At 42.8% G+C, this 12,981-nt stretch overlaps 1 protein-coding gene and 1 pseudogene across 4 annotated transcripts in view; one reads left to right on the top strand and one right to left on the bottom strand.

Moving 5' to 3' along the window:
- LOC131420889 (ral guanine nucleotide dissociation stimulator-like) overlaps positions 1-12,981 on the bottom strand; it is a 70,084-nt gene that overhangs the window by 8,494 nt on the left and 48,609 nt on the right. The window contains exon 11 of one of the 4 annotated variants that reach the window (XR_009223708.1): positions 9,704-9,716. The exons of the other annotated variants lie outside the window; for them this stretch is intronic. The gene's annotated coding sequence lies outside the window, so the exon portion shown is untranslated. Of the gene's footprint in view, positions 1-9,703; positions 9,717-12,981 lie in introns of those variants that run through there. 4 annotated transcript variants of the gene reach the window in all.
- Positions 1,236-2,386, top strand: LOC131420924 (large ribosomal subunit protein eL34-like; annotated as a pseudogene).

The following is a 12,981-nucleotide window of genomic DNA, read 5'->3' on the forward strand; positions in this document are numbered from 1 at the left end:
TTCTGGACTGTTTCTCTAATTTTTTTGTTGTTCCAATGAGATTTTCAATTGTAATTGGAGGTTAAAAAGAATCATTTTGCCAAGTTTCCTTTGACTCCTTGTTTAAAAGATCTGACACGGATCACCATGAGGGAAAGGTCCGTATGAGGTCAACATGACTTTGTCTTTGAGATCTGTTTACGTCTTCGTGTTGGTAGTTACCTAAGTACCTCTCCCTGATGAAAAGTCTAAAAAAATCTCAAGGGAAAAAGAAAGAGGACTGAGTCCAATATCAAAAGGATGTTTATTAAAGCCAATTTTCTTTAGCAGCAGCCTTGCAATAAAATAAAAGATATTTTTAAATGTATAAATTCATAAGCCTGGGTATAAACCTAGACTGATGTAGTTCCATAAAAATTATCAAGTTGTAACCTCTAAAAGCTAAGTAGGTAATAGAACTGTTGATTAACCTCAACTGAAGTGCTTATACCTGCTACTATATTCAGAAGTTAATAGCTACCCGGGGGCATTTTTAACTTACATGTGACGTTGAGTAGGGTTTTCCTCTGATGATCGCCCTCGTATTTCAGAAAATTCTAATTAGCAACTAATTACCATTGCACCCTGTCATCACACAACCCTCATGTTGCTGCTGTAACTTTATTTCTTCAAATAAGACAGAGGGAGGCTCCAACAAGTTCTGAAGCTGCTTTTGATAATTATATAGCACAGAGAACAACACTACCTTTGCTATTATTTCTGTAAGATATAACTGTCTCCAGACAACCAGTGCGCTCAATGTAGAGCCAAAACAATGTTGGTCTGCTTGTGTATTTGGGAGACCAGTGTCTCACAGTGAGCCTGTGTTATGTTTCCCACCCTCTCATAGGCAAGGTTATATGTCTCCAGGTTTTCTTGCAAGGCACTGGAAGCAGGGCCCTTTACTTGGGATTCATTGGAATTCAATGAATACTTAGAATTCATTACTCATTACCAGTTAACTCATTTTATGGTGCAAAGTTTTTCATCCTAACCAATTCTCACTCACGTGCATAGAAAATTCCATGTTTTAACATATAGTATTACATTTGGTTGAGTTTTTTTTTTCTTTTCCTTCCTTATATAACTTTCAACTACTGTAGAGGACTGTTTTGAAACTATTTAATTGTTGTTGTTGTTCAGTCCTCTGAAGATTAATGAGGAAAGTTGTATGAATATACACATAGCAATGCAAACATACTCCCTTATTGCCTAGGTGCTAGGTAATGCCCAAAGATATTGAGCCCAAGGAACTGAAGTCGTGTTTGTGATGATGGATGCTTTGCAGAGAGCCAAGTCTATAGAAGCTGGAGAAGAAACAGAACTGATGGTTCCATCTTCTCTTCCAGAGACAAGAACTTCGACACCCCAGGGCCCTGAGAGGTTTAGATCACCCTGGAGCTGTTGCAAAGCTAATCTGGTGCCATTATGTGGAAATGGAGGGATTCTGTGCACCACCACCCTGATTTCACATTGGAAAGCCAAGGGTTTTTTATTCCAACTCCAGACAATTCCACAGAGAAGTGGTTATTATGTATGATTATTTGCCTACTTAAACTACAAAAGTTTTCTATATATAATAGCAAAGAAAGAAACCATAAAGGAAAGACTGATAGATTTTGCTACAAAAAAGGGAAAACATTTCCAAGTAAAAAAAAAATACAGTAAATAAAACTAAAAGGCAAATGAAAATAATGGAAGGTATTGGCAAAATGTATGACAAAGGATTAGGGCTAATGTTTTTAATACACAGTTCTTTTTAATCTCTATAAATACAATTAAGTTTCTTTTTCTTTTCCTTTTCTGGGGATAGTGTCTAGAGGCATTCAAAATGGTCCAGCACTTGACATACTGTTGTAGGCTATCTTACAATACAGCTTCCAGCAATGCCAGGCTGTCCTGAGCCCCTGGTATTAGAATTGTCTATCTTTATACCAAGAAGGGAGAGACAACACCAGAATCCACATGTCGCGTGTGCCCAGGTCAGCTTCAAGGAGTTCATGCCGTGAGACCTAAAGTTCTTATGAGATTGTCTAAAACAAAAAAACATATCATCTGGGCCTGTGGTGCCTCCATGGTTGCTAAATGTGTCTGTGACAGGATCAAGTATGCTTTTCTAAAGGAGGAACAGAAAATCATTGTGAAAGTGTCGACGGCACAAGCACAGTCAGAAAGCTAGATTTAAAAATGGAGATTTTTTTGAATAATAAAAATAAAATCAAAAGCCTTCTAAAAATTTAAGTTTCTTCTGTTCCTACATCATGGGAAAATGGATGGGCATATTTTCACCAAATTGGGAGATATATTTGGGGTGACCTGACTTAAAATATAGCCTATGTGTTGTACAAGAGGTCCATTTGGGAGGACCCTGGGGAAAAACCAAGGGAGTTGGGCAGTGCTGCGTTAGAGCAGTTGGACCTGAGGCTCAAAGCAAGGCCCTTGGGAGTGTCCATTGGGTCAGACATACTAGCTGAAGTATCAATGGTATTAACACTGGCTAAAGCATAGAGTGTTGTGAGGACTCAATGAGATCATCCATGTAAAGTGCTGAACTCAATGCCTGGGGCATTCACTCACTGATTCATTTACTCAGTAAATTTTTATTGAGTGACTGCTGTATATCAGGTGCTCTGTTGGGTGCTAGGGATACAGCAGTGATCAAAACAGACAGCCATCTCCACCCTCTTGGGGCTTACATTCTGCTTAGGTTCCTTTTTTTCTAAATTATCCAATTTGCTGGCATGTAATTGTTCATAGCAGTCTCTGATAATCCTGTGTATTTCTGTGATATCAGTTGTAATGCCTCCTTTTTAGTTTAAATTTTACCTATTTGAGTCTTGTCTCTTTTCTTGGTTAGTCTAGCTAAAGGTCTGTCTATTTTATCTTTTCAAAAAACAAACTCGTATTTTTGGTGATCTTTTCTATTGTCTTTCTAGGCTCTATGTCATTTATTTATGCTCTAATCTTTATTATTTCTTTCCTTCTGCTAACCTTTGGGTTCGTTTGTTCTCCTTTTTCTAGTTTTTATAGCTTCTTGAGGCATAAAGCTAGGTTGTTTGAGATTTCTTTTTTCTTAGTGTAGCTATTTGTCACTTTATACTTCCCTCTTAGAACTATTTTTGCTGCATCCCATACGTTTTTGTATGTTGTGTTTCCATTTTCTTTGACTCAAGGTATTTTTTGATATCTTCTTTAAACTATTGATCATTCAGAAGTATGTTGTGTAATTTCCACATATTTGTGAATTTTCCAGTTTTCCTCCTGTTACTGTTTTCTCGTTTCACACCTTTGTGTTTGGAAAAGATAGCTGGGATGATTTCAGTTTTTTAAAATTTGTTAAGATTTGTTTTGTGGCCCAACATTCTGTCTATCCTGGAGAATCATCCATGTGTAAGGAAGGAAAAGAAAAATGTGTATTGTGCTGCTCTTGGATGGGATGTTCTAGACAAGACTTGTCGTTCCTTTTGGTCAATAGTGTTTTTTCACTTCTGCTGTGTTCTCATTGATTTTCTGTCTCAATGATCTATCCATTGTTGATAGTGGGGGAATGAAGTCCCCTCCTACTATTTTATTACTCTCGATTTCTCCTCTCATTTCTGTTAATTTTTACTTTATATAGTTAGGTGCTCCGATGTTGAGTGCAGTATATTTACAGTTTTTATGTCCTCTTGATGAACTGCCCCTGTATCAATATATAGTGACCTCCTTGTCTCTGGTGAACAGATTTTGACTGAAAGATTATTTTGTCTGACATAAGTATAGCCACTCTTGCTCTCTTTTGGTTACCATTTGCATGTTATTTAGTTCAATTCCTTCATTATTACTCTATGTATGTCCTAAAAGCTAAAATCAGTCTTTCGTATGTAGCACAATGTTATACCTTATTTTGTCTGTTCAGCCATCCTGTGTCTTTGATTGGAGAATTTAATCCATTTACCATTAAAGTAGTTATTGGCGGGTTAGGACTTACTATTGCCCTTTTGTGTGTGTGTGTGTGTGTGTGTGTGTGTGTGTGTGTGAAGATCAGCCCTGAGTTGACACCTGCTGCCAATCCTCCTCTTTTTTACTGAGGAAGATTGGCCCTGGGCTAACATCCGTGCCATCTTCCTCTACTTTATGTGGGATGTCTGCCACAGCATGGCTTGATGAGCAGCGTGTAGGTCCACGCCCAGGATCTGAACCTGCTAACCCCGGGCCACCAGAAGCAGAGTACACGAACTTAACCACTACGCCACCAGGCAAGCTCCACTATTGCTCTTTTTTGGATTTTCTGGTGGTTTTGTAGTTTCTTTCTTCCTCTCGCTGTCGTCTCTTGTGATTTGTTGATTTTTTTGTAGTTCTATGATTTGATTCTTTTCTCATTATCTATTGTGTATCTACTAGAGAATTTTTCTTTGTGGTTTCCATGAGGCTTATGTAAAATATCTCCTACCTATAGAAGTGCAACTTAAAGTGATAACAACTTGACTTTAATTGCATACAAATCTGTACACTTTTATTTCTCCCCTCATTCACATTTTATGCTATTGATGTCACATTTTACATATTATTATATTGTGTATCCACTAACAAATTACTGTAGCTATAGTTATTTTAATATTTTTGCTTTTAACATTCATACCATAGTTAAAAGTGTTATGCACCATCATTACAGTGTTGGAATATTCTCAATTTAACTATATGTTAAATTACCAGTTAGATTTATACTTTCATATGCTTTCATGTTGTTACTTAGTGTTTTTTCATTCAACTTGAAGAACTCCCTTGAGAATGTCTTGTAAGGCAGGTCTTGTATTGATGAATTCCCTCAGCTTTTGTTGGTCTGGGAATGTCTTCATCTTATCTTCATTTCCGAAGGACAGCTTTACTGAATAAGGTGTTCTTGATTTGCAGTGCTTTTCTTTCAGCACTTGGGATAGGTCACCCCACTCCCTCCTGGCCTGCAAGGTTTCTGCTGGGAAAACTACAACCCCTTTAAATGTGATGAGTCACTTCTCTCTTGCTGATTTCAAAATTCTCTTTTTGTTTTTGACTTATGACGATTTGATTATAATGTGTCTTGGGGTAATATTCATCATATTGAACTTGGTGGGGTCCTTGGAGCTTCAAGAACCTGAATATCTATATCCCTCCCAAGAAACTTTTCAGTCATTATTTCTTTAAATAAGCTTTCTGCCCATCTCGCTCTCTCTCTTCTCCCTCTGGGACTTCCTAGTATGCGTATTCCTTCCCATGGTGGTGTTCCATAGATCTCATACACTTTTTCACTCTTTTTCATTATTTTTTCTTTTTGATCTCCTAACTAGATGATTTCAAATGATGTTTTTGAGTTTGCTTATTTTTTCTTCTGCATGATAAAATCTGCTGTTGAAGCTCTCTCGAATTTTTGGTGTTGTCATTATACTAGGATATCTGTTTGATTCTCGTTTATGATTTCTATTTCTCTATTAATCACCTCATTTTGTTCATTCATTATTCTCCTGCATTTGTTTAGTTGTCTATCTGTGTTCTCTTGCATCTTATTCAGCTTCTTTAAGATGACTATTTTGAATTTTTTGTCAGGCAGTTTGTAGATCTCCATTTCTTTGAGTTAGGTTACTGGAACTTTGTTACTTTTGATGGTGTCATGTTTTCCTGATTCTTTATGATCTGTGTAGCTCTGTACTATTGTTAGTACATGTGAAGAAGCAAATACTTCTTCAAGCCTTACAGACTGGGTTCCACTGGTAAAAATCCTTCTCTTTTCAGGTCCGTGGTCTGATGGGTTTGCCTCCAAGGTCACAGTCAAGCCTACTGAAGATGGGTCACGTGGTTGTGGCTGGGTCCACAGTGGTGTCCATGATTTGTGGGCCTGTTACTAGGGTCTTGGGCAAGCTGAATCCTGTCTGGCCCCTCAGTGGATAGGACTGCATCCAGGACCTTGGTCAACAGGGCTGGCTGGGACAAAGGTCCACTTCAGAGTTCACATTTGAGTCTGCAGAAGGTGGACCTGTTTCCAGGTGTGTGGATGGTTAAATGGTAAATCTCTTGTCAGATTCCTGGGATGGCCCCACCAGGACACTAGGTGGATCCCTGGGTGGCAGGACTAGCCCAGTGCCACAGCTTAGAGGTGTTCTAAATAAGTCACAGGGCTCCTTCGGATCTGCAGCCAGATTGAGGTCTTCAGGTCCTCCTTAGAAGGCACAGATGGGGAGCCTCCTACCAGGTCCCTGGGTGGGCATGTCTGCTCCCTCACTGCTGCTGAGAGGGGCTGGAGCCACGGTACAGGACTGCTTCACAACCCATGGTTGGACCTAGTTTAGTGGACCTGCCTCCAGGGGCACAGATGGGAGTGTCTCCCAGCAGGTCCCTGAACAGGCATAACTGCTACGGGAGTGTGGCTTGGATGGATGGGAGCCAGGTTACAGGGCTGATTCAAGATCCACTTTTGGGATGATGTCCGTGGGCCATCCTCTGGGGACATGGATGTGTGTCTCTCCCACTGAGTCTCTGTAGAAACTTGTCTGCTCCTGGAACGTGGCTGAGAGAAGCTGTAGCTTGGTCATAGGCCACTTCAGGGTCCACAGCAAGGACCAAGGCAGACAGGCCTGTTACCTAAGACAGAGAGGCGTAACTCCCTCTGGGTCTCTTGGTGGTTGGTGCTGATGGCAGGACCAAAGCCAAATGGGGCTGTAGCCAATTCAACAAGGAAACGAGGCTTTTAGCATGGCTGCAGCCAGGGATATGGTCAGCAAGCCTGAGACCTGGCTGTGGGGTTGCCTTCTCAAAGAAAAGTCCCTCCCCGGTCTTGGGCTCCACCAGTGTTTCACAGCTGCCTACTTGGATCTCGAAGCTCCCAAAAAGGCACTTTTGTCCGTAGATGGCTGCCAAATTATTGTTCCTATGGGGAGACAAGAGGAGGAAACGTCCTATCCACTGTCTTGCTGTCATCCCCATAGGTATGATCCTTTCGGTTACTGTGGGGATTACATAAAACATCTTATAGTGATAACAATCTATTCTAAATGGATAACAACTTAACTTCAATTGCATACAAAAACATTACTCCCTTACATTTCCACCCCACACTTTATGTTATCACTTTCAAAATTACATATTTTTATATTTTGTATCTATTAACATAGTTTTATTGTTATAGTTACCCTCTGTGCTTTTACCTTAAATGGTGTACGAGAATTTTAAGTGATTTTTGTTACCGTTATCACAGGATTCTGTATTTGTCTATATGTTTACCCTACCAGAGAGCTTTCTATTTTCATGTTTTCATTTTGCTTTCTAGTGTCCTTGTGTTTCAAGATGAAGGACTCTTTTACAATTCTCGTAAGGCAGTTCTGTTGGTGATGCTCTTCCTCAGGTTTGTTTATCTGGGGAGGTCTTTATCAAGCCTTCATTTTTGAAGGACAGTTCTGCTTGATATAGTATGCTTGGTTGGCAGGGTTTTTAAAATCTGACTGCACTTTGAATATATCATCCCACTCCCCTCTGGCAGGCCTGTAATGCTCCTGCTGAGAAATTGCAGATAGTTTTATAGGTCTTCGCTTGTATCTGATCGGCCCCTTTCATGCTGCTTTCAAGATTCTCTCTTGTCTTGGACCTTTGTCAGTTTGACTATAACGTGTTTAGCTGGAGCCTTTTAAGCTTTTTGAATTTGGATGTTCATTTCCTTCTTCAGATTTGGGAAGATTTCAGCCATTATTTCTGCAAAGAAGCTCTCTTCCCCTTTCTCTCTCTTTTCTCTTTCTGGGACTCCCATATGTGTATTGATCTGATTGATGAAGTTGCAAAAATCCCTTACGCTTTCTTCATTTTTCTTTATTCTTTTTGTTCCTGTGACTCAAGGATTTCAAATGACTTATCTTCAAGTTCACTGATTATTTCTTCTGCTTGATGAACTCTGGTGTCCAACCACACTTGTGAATTGTCCAACTCAGTTATTATATTGTTCAACACAAGAATTTTTTGAGGTCATTTTTATATTTCTTTACTTGTTGGATATTCTGATTTTGTTCATGAATCATTTTCTTGATTTAATTTGTGTCTTTCTATGTTCTCATGTAGCATGTTGAACTTCTTTAAGGCAATTATTTTGAATTTTTTGTCAGGCAATTCATAGATCCCTGTTTCTTTAGGATCAGTTTCTGGAGATTTATTTTATTACTTTAATTGGGCTTTTTCCTGCAGCCAAACCTGGACACAGTTCACAAGCAGAAGCCTTGTGCTCTCTTTAACAGTTGGGGGCAAAGGAGGGAATGTGGAATTGTAGGGTTTCCACTTCAGCTGTCTGTCTGTGCTGGCCCTTCATCCTTGTATGGTCTCTGAGAGAGGGTGGGACAGAGCTTCAGGAGTGGGTTCTGGAGCCAGACTGCCTGCCAGACTTCCAAATCCTGGCCCCACCCATTAGAACATTGTGACCATGCATAAACTCACTCATCATCTAGGAACCTTGCGAATAATTGTGCTACTTCAAAGAGGAAACAATACTACTTGGCAGATGGTAATCCTTTCTGATTCATTCATTCAAAGCTATTCACTCATTGAGCAAGCAATATGAGGATAAAGAGATGTCTCCATAGGACGTGCTGTGACAAGCTCACAGTCACTGGAGCCACAGACACAGACATGTAGACTCCAGAGGGTGTGAAAAGATTATAGGAGAAACACAAATAATGAGGAAGGAGAGGCAGGGTGGTGGATGAGAGGCAGGAGGTAACTCAACTGCAGATGGGACATTTGGGCTGAGGTCAGTAGGATGGTAGGATTGCTAGTTAGAGATGAGGAGAGAGCCCCCACTGTGCAGATGAAGACAGGAAGGCAGGGCATGTTAGAAGAAGAGAGGGGATCTAATATGGTGGCCATGTAGTGGCCTTAGATGATCAGGGGCAGGGAGTGGGCACAAAGCAACAAGGCCAGATCGGCCCCTCTGTAAGAGGACCCATAAACTAAGGATAAAATTTGGGCTTTTATCCCATAGGCAACAGGATACCATGTGATCAGGTGGTCATTTGGGAAGTTTCCTCTGGAGGACTTGAGCAGTTCCAGCTGGGGGCAGGTCACTGTTACAACACACAGTGGGAAAGCCACAGTCTTTATGATAACAACAAAACCAGCTGTAACCACGTGAGATTTCTTATTGTACAAGAAACTTCAAAACCCAAGGATCCCAGGATATGTTACAGTCCCTGCTAACATTTGTCCTGCTTAGCACCCTCTACATTGTGTCTGAGTCGGTCCTCACACCAGTGCTGTGAGGTGGGGACAATCAGCTCCTGCTTAGAGCACGAGGTCACACAGCTAGGATATGGGAGTCAGGATTTGAGCACTAGTCTGGGGAGGTCCTGAGCCGGCCTGCCTCACCGTCTTCTCATACGAAAGGGTGCTGTCCCCTCACAGGAAAGTGTTCCACAGCTGCAACTACTTCACATTCTACAGCGTGCTGCTGGGCCTGGGCGCCTGCCTCTCCAGGCTGCTCAGCAGCTGCATCCAGGGCACGTGGCTGACTGCCCTCCTAGACAAGGCCACCATGCAGAATGGCTGTGAGGGAGCAGATGTGGGTAAGTGGCCCATCCCAACTGGCCACACGTCTGGGGAGGGCTGGTCTTGCACCTTTGTAGAAGCTTCCTGGAGGTCAGGTATCAGCAGTTCACAGTTCACACTCTTCACTTGTGCTCAGAGCTTATCTTCCCGCGGAGGCTATAAAGCTGAGTGGGAAAAACATTCAACCCAGTGGTTAGAAGGGAGTTTAAGTCTACTAAGTAACCAGCACTTTTGACAGACTTTTGAAGTGTAATGGGGGGCAGAGAGAGGTAGCGGGATTCTAGCTGAACAATTAGAAGTTTAATTTATGGATGCATGGCTTAGACATTTTTGAGAAAGAATGCCTCTTAGATTTAATGGTGTCAGTTGGAAACTTATTTAGTCAATAAAAATGGTCTGTTCAGTTGAAATACTTCAAAATCAGCCATTTCTGTGCAGCAAAGGTAGTTTTTCTACTTCGGGCCCACGTCTATTCATGCAGTCATCCATTTGTCATGTGACTGATGCCTTCTCTCTATTAGCCACAGCAGCTCCCAGCCCCTTTGAGATTCAAATTCCTCACAAGATGGATGGACTAGAATGTGATCTCTATGAACCCTTCCAGGTTTTGTACCTCATTTTCTAGATTCTCAGCAAAGACACAGGCACCATTTAGGAACAAATTGATGCTGGGCCAGCCTGTGACCTGCTGCCTGGCTTGGCTTGCCTTCGGGATTTTGGGGGCTCTATGTGGACCATTATCACACCAACCCATGCTCAGCAGCTTTTCTCGCATCCTGATTGCAGACCACAGGCTGTCAAATACTGGGGCCTAAATCAGTCAGCAGGTAATGCCTGCTGTTTGAATCCACACTGGGGTTGAACTCCAGGACACAAGTACGCTGACTTCCTTGGTATCCCTGAGATGCTTCAGGTTCCCCCTCCCCTGCCCCCTTTCTCCACACTCCACGCCCTGGGAGCCCTTCTACCTGGGAGATCAGGAGGCTTAGTCCCCTGTCAGCCTGGCCATGGGACCCCTGAAGCCTTGTGTCCTTGCCCTTCCAAATAGGCCCTTCTCTTTTTCCTGGAAATGAACTCTACCTCTGCTAGCTGAGTCCTCCATCCCCCATTTCTTGGAGTCTCTGTCCATATTTCAGGCTGCAGGCCTGATGCCCTCCAAGATGGGGCTCAGTTTTGCCTAATCTGCCCTGTTGCTCACCAGAAGCTCTCTAGGTCACCAACTCCTGCCCCCTCAAGGCTCTATACTGTCTCCTCCCACCCCTTCCAACCCTATTCCTCTGCTCTGATTTCTCCTTGGAAGCCCATAGCCATGTCTTATCTGTGGACATTCAGTGCCAGTCGGGACTCAGTTCATTTCTGTTCCTAACACTGTAGATACCCAGCTCTGTGGGACAACCTCAGATCCCTCCAGCCATCTTCATGTCCCCGGGAGTCCTGGTCCAGCTCCTCCTTTCACATGTCACACCACCCAGAAAGCTTTTCCAACAGCCTCTGAGAAGAACAGAGACAAGCTGCCCCTTCCCCTGGTCCATCTACTCTGATTCTATCTTAGGTTCCTGCCTCTCAGCTAGGTCCAGGATGAGGTGGCTCCTGCTGCAGACTTTGATCCATAACCCTAGACTGGTCATCCTCAGAAAATCAAAACCAGGCCATGGTTCCTGTGAATTTACCCAGATTCTGCAGACATGGTTCAAGAGTTGACACTGTCCTCCAGCATCTGCTCCAAGGCCACTCCAGGATGTCTGCCCCCTAGAGAAGATGCAGACTACCCAGAAGTTGTCCCCTGCAGTGTGATAGAACGGCACAACCACTGTCCATGCAGATGGCATACAGCACTGACTACTCGGGGCTGGCCACGAGCTGAGCTCAGCTGGGCTGAGTGATCAAGTCTTAGGTCTATTTCACTCCCTCGGCAAAAAGATCAGTACTAGTGAAGAGTTCTGTTGATCAAACTTTGCCCAATGATTTCCACCATTCATGGGTAGGAGCAGCCTCAGGGAGTTGCATGTTAAGAAGCACTTAGTTTGACTACATGGCAGAACTTTGTTTTACTGAAGAAGGTGATAAATTATCTACATCAGGGCCTTTTAACTGTGTGGCTCTATTTTTCTCTGGAAGAAGTATGGCCTCAACCCAACAAGATTCCCATTGCTTCCTCCTTTCTATGTCTTATAGTGCATGGGATAGAACGTAATTTATGATCCCTTCCTCCAATCTGGTAGGGCAAGCAGGAATACACTGAGCTCTCTCTCCCTTGGCCATTGGGATGAGGAAAGGATCAGAAGTGACCTCGCCTTGGTCACGTGGAAGACACACAGATTCTTTCTGACAGGGTGGAGTCACCTAGAAAATCCACCTGTCTGAGGAGGCAGAGATGGGGTGGATAGGCATTCTATGTGGGGGACAAGAAGAGCAGAGGTGTGGGAGGAGGAAAGCCCTGGGCATGTTTGAGGAGGGTGATCCATCTGGTGTGTTGAGTTTAAGAGCGTTGGAGGCTGGTTAGGTCATTCTGAGGAGGCCAGAATGCCAGGCTGGGAGGCCCAGGGCTTACCCAAATTCTTCACATTTCAAGCATAAGGTTTGTGATGTCCTGGGACCTGTTCAAAGTCTGACCATTCAAAGTCACTCACAAAGCTTGCGCAAGAGCTATGAGGACCCACCAACACGATGAGGGAAGTCCTGTCCACCTCGTGAGTCCCACAGCCACTGAAATTCAGTAATCATTAGTGAGCACCTATTGTAAACTCAGTAATGTTGCTAGGTGTGTTTTCCTCTTTTAACTTAATCCGCACAACTAAGCTTTGTCATTCTGCTTTCAGAAACTGAGGAAACTGGGACTCAGAGTGTTGGGATCCCCACACCACCAATTTCTAGTTGTGTGACATCCGCCAAACTACTTTGCCTTTCTGTGCTCCTTTTACCGTATATATAAATAGGGAGTGATACCTACCACATCCAAAATTCTTCTGAGGACAAAACGAGTTTATGCATTCAAACACTGTCAATCTAGTATGTGACATGTCTTACACTCCCCATAAATATCAGTTATTGTTTTTTGTAATGTGACACTTTGTGGTGATCTGATGACTGTCTTCGCACCTCTCACTGTTCTCCCAGATCCATGAAGAAAGAGGCCTTCTCCAGTTTTACTCACCATTACCAAGTACGTGCCTGTAACGTGGTAAGATCTTGGAATGAGTAAAAGAACAAGGCTATGATGAATGAGTCTTTCAGCCATGAATTCAATACTGAAATCACTACTGGCATCACGGACAAGTGGGAACGAGAAGAAGATCAGGAACACGGGGTTCTGGTCTGAGCTCTGCCACTAGCACAAATCTCAGTTTTCCTGAATGAGAGCTAGTGCTGCCATCACAGTCAGTGCTCCTCACTTGCATCCAGCCAGTGCTTACTGAGCACGTGCTACGT

This window comes from Diceros bicornis, chromosome 2, assembly GCF_020826845.1.
Source record: "Diceros bicornis minor isolate mBicDic1 chromosome 2, mDicBic1.mat.cur, whole genome shotgun sequence".
Lineage (NCBI taxonomy): Eukaryota > Metazoa > Chordata > Mammalia > Perissodactyla > Rhinocerotidae > Diceros > Diceros bicornis.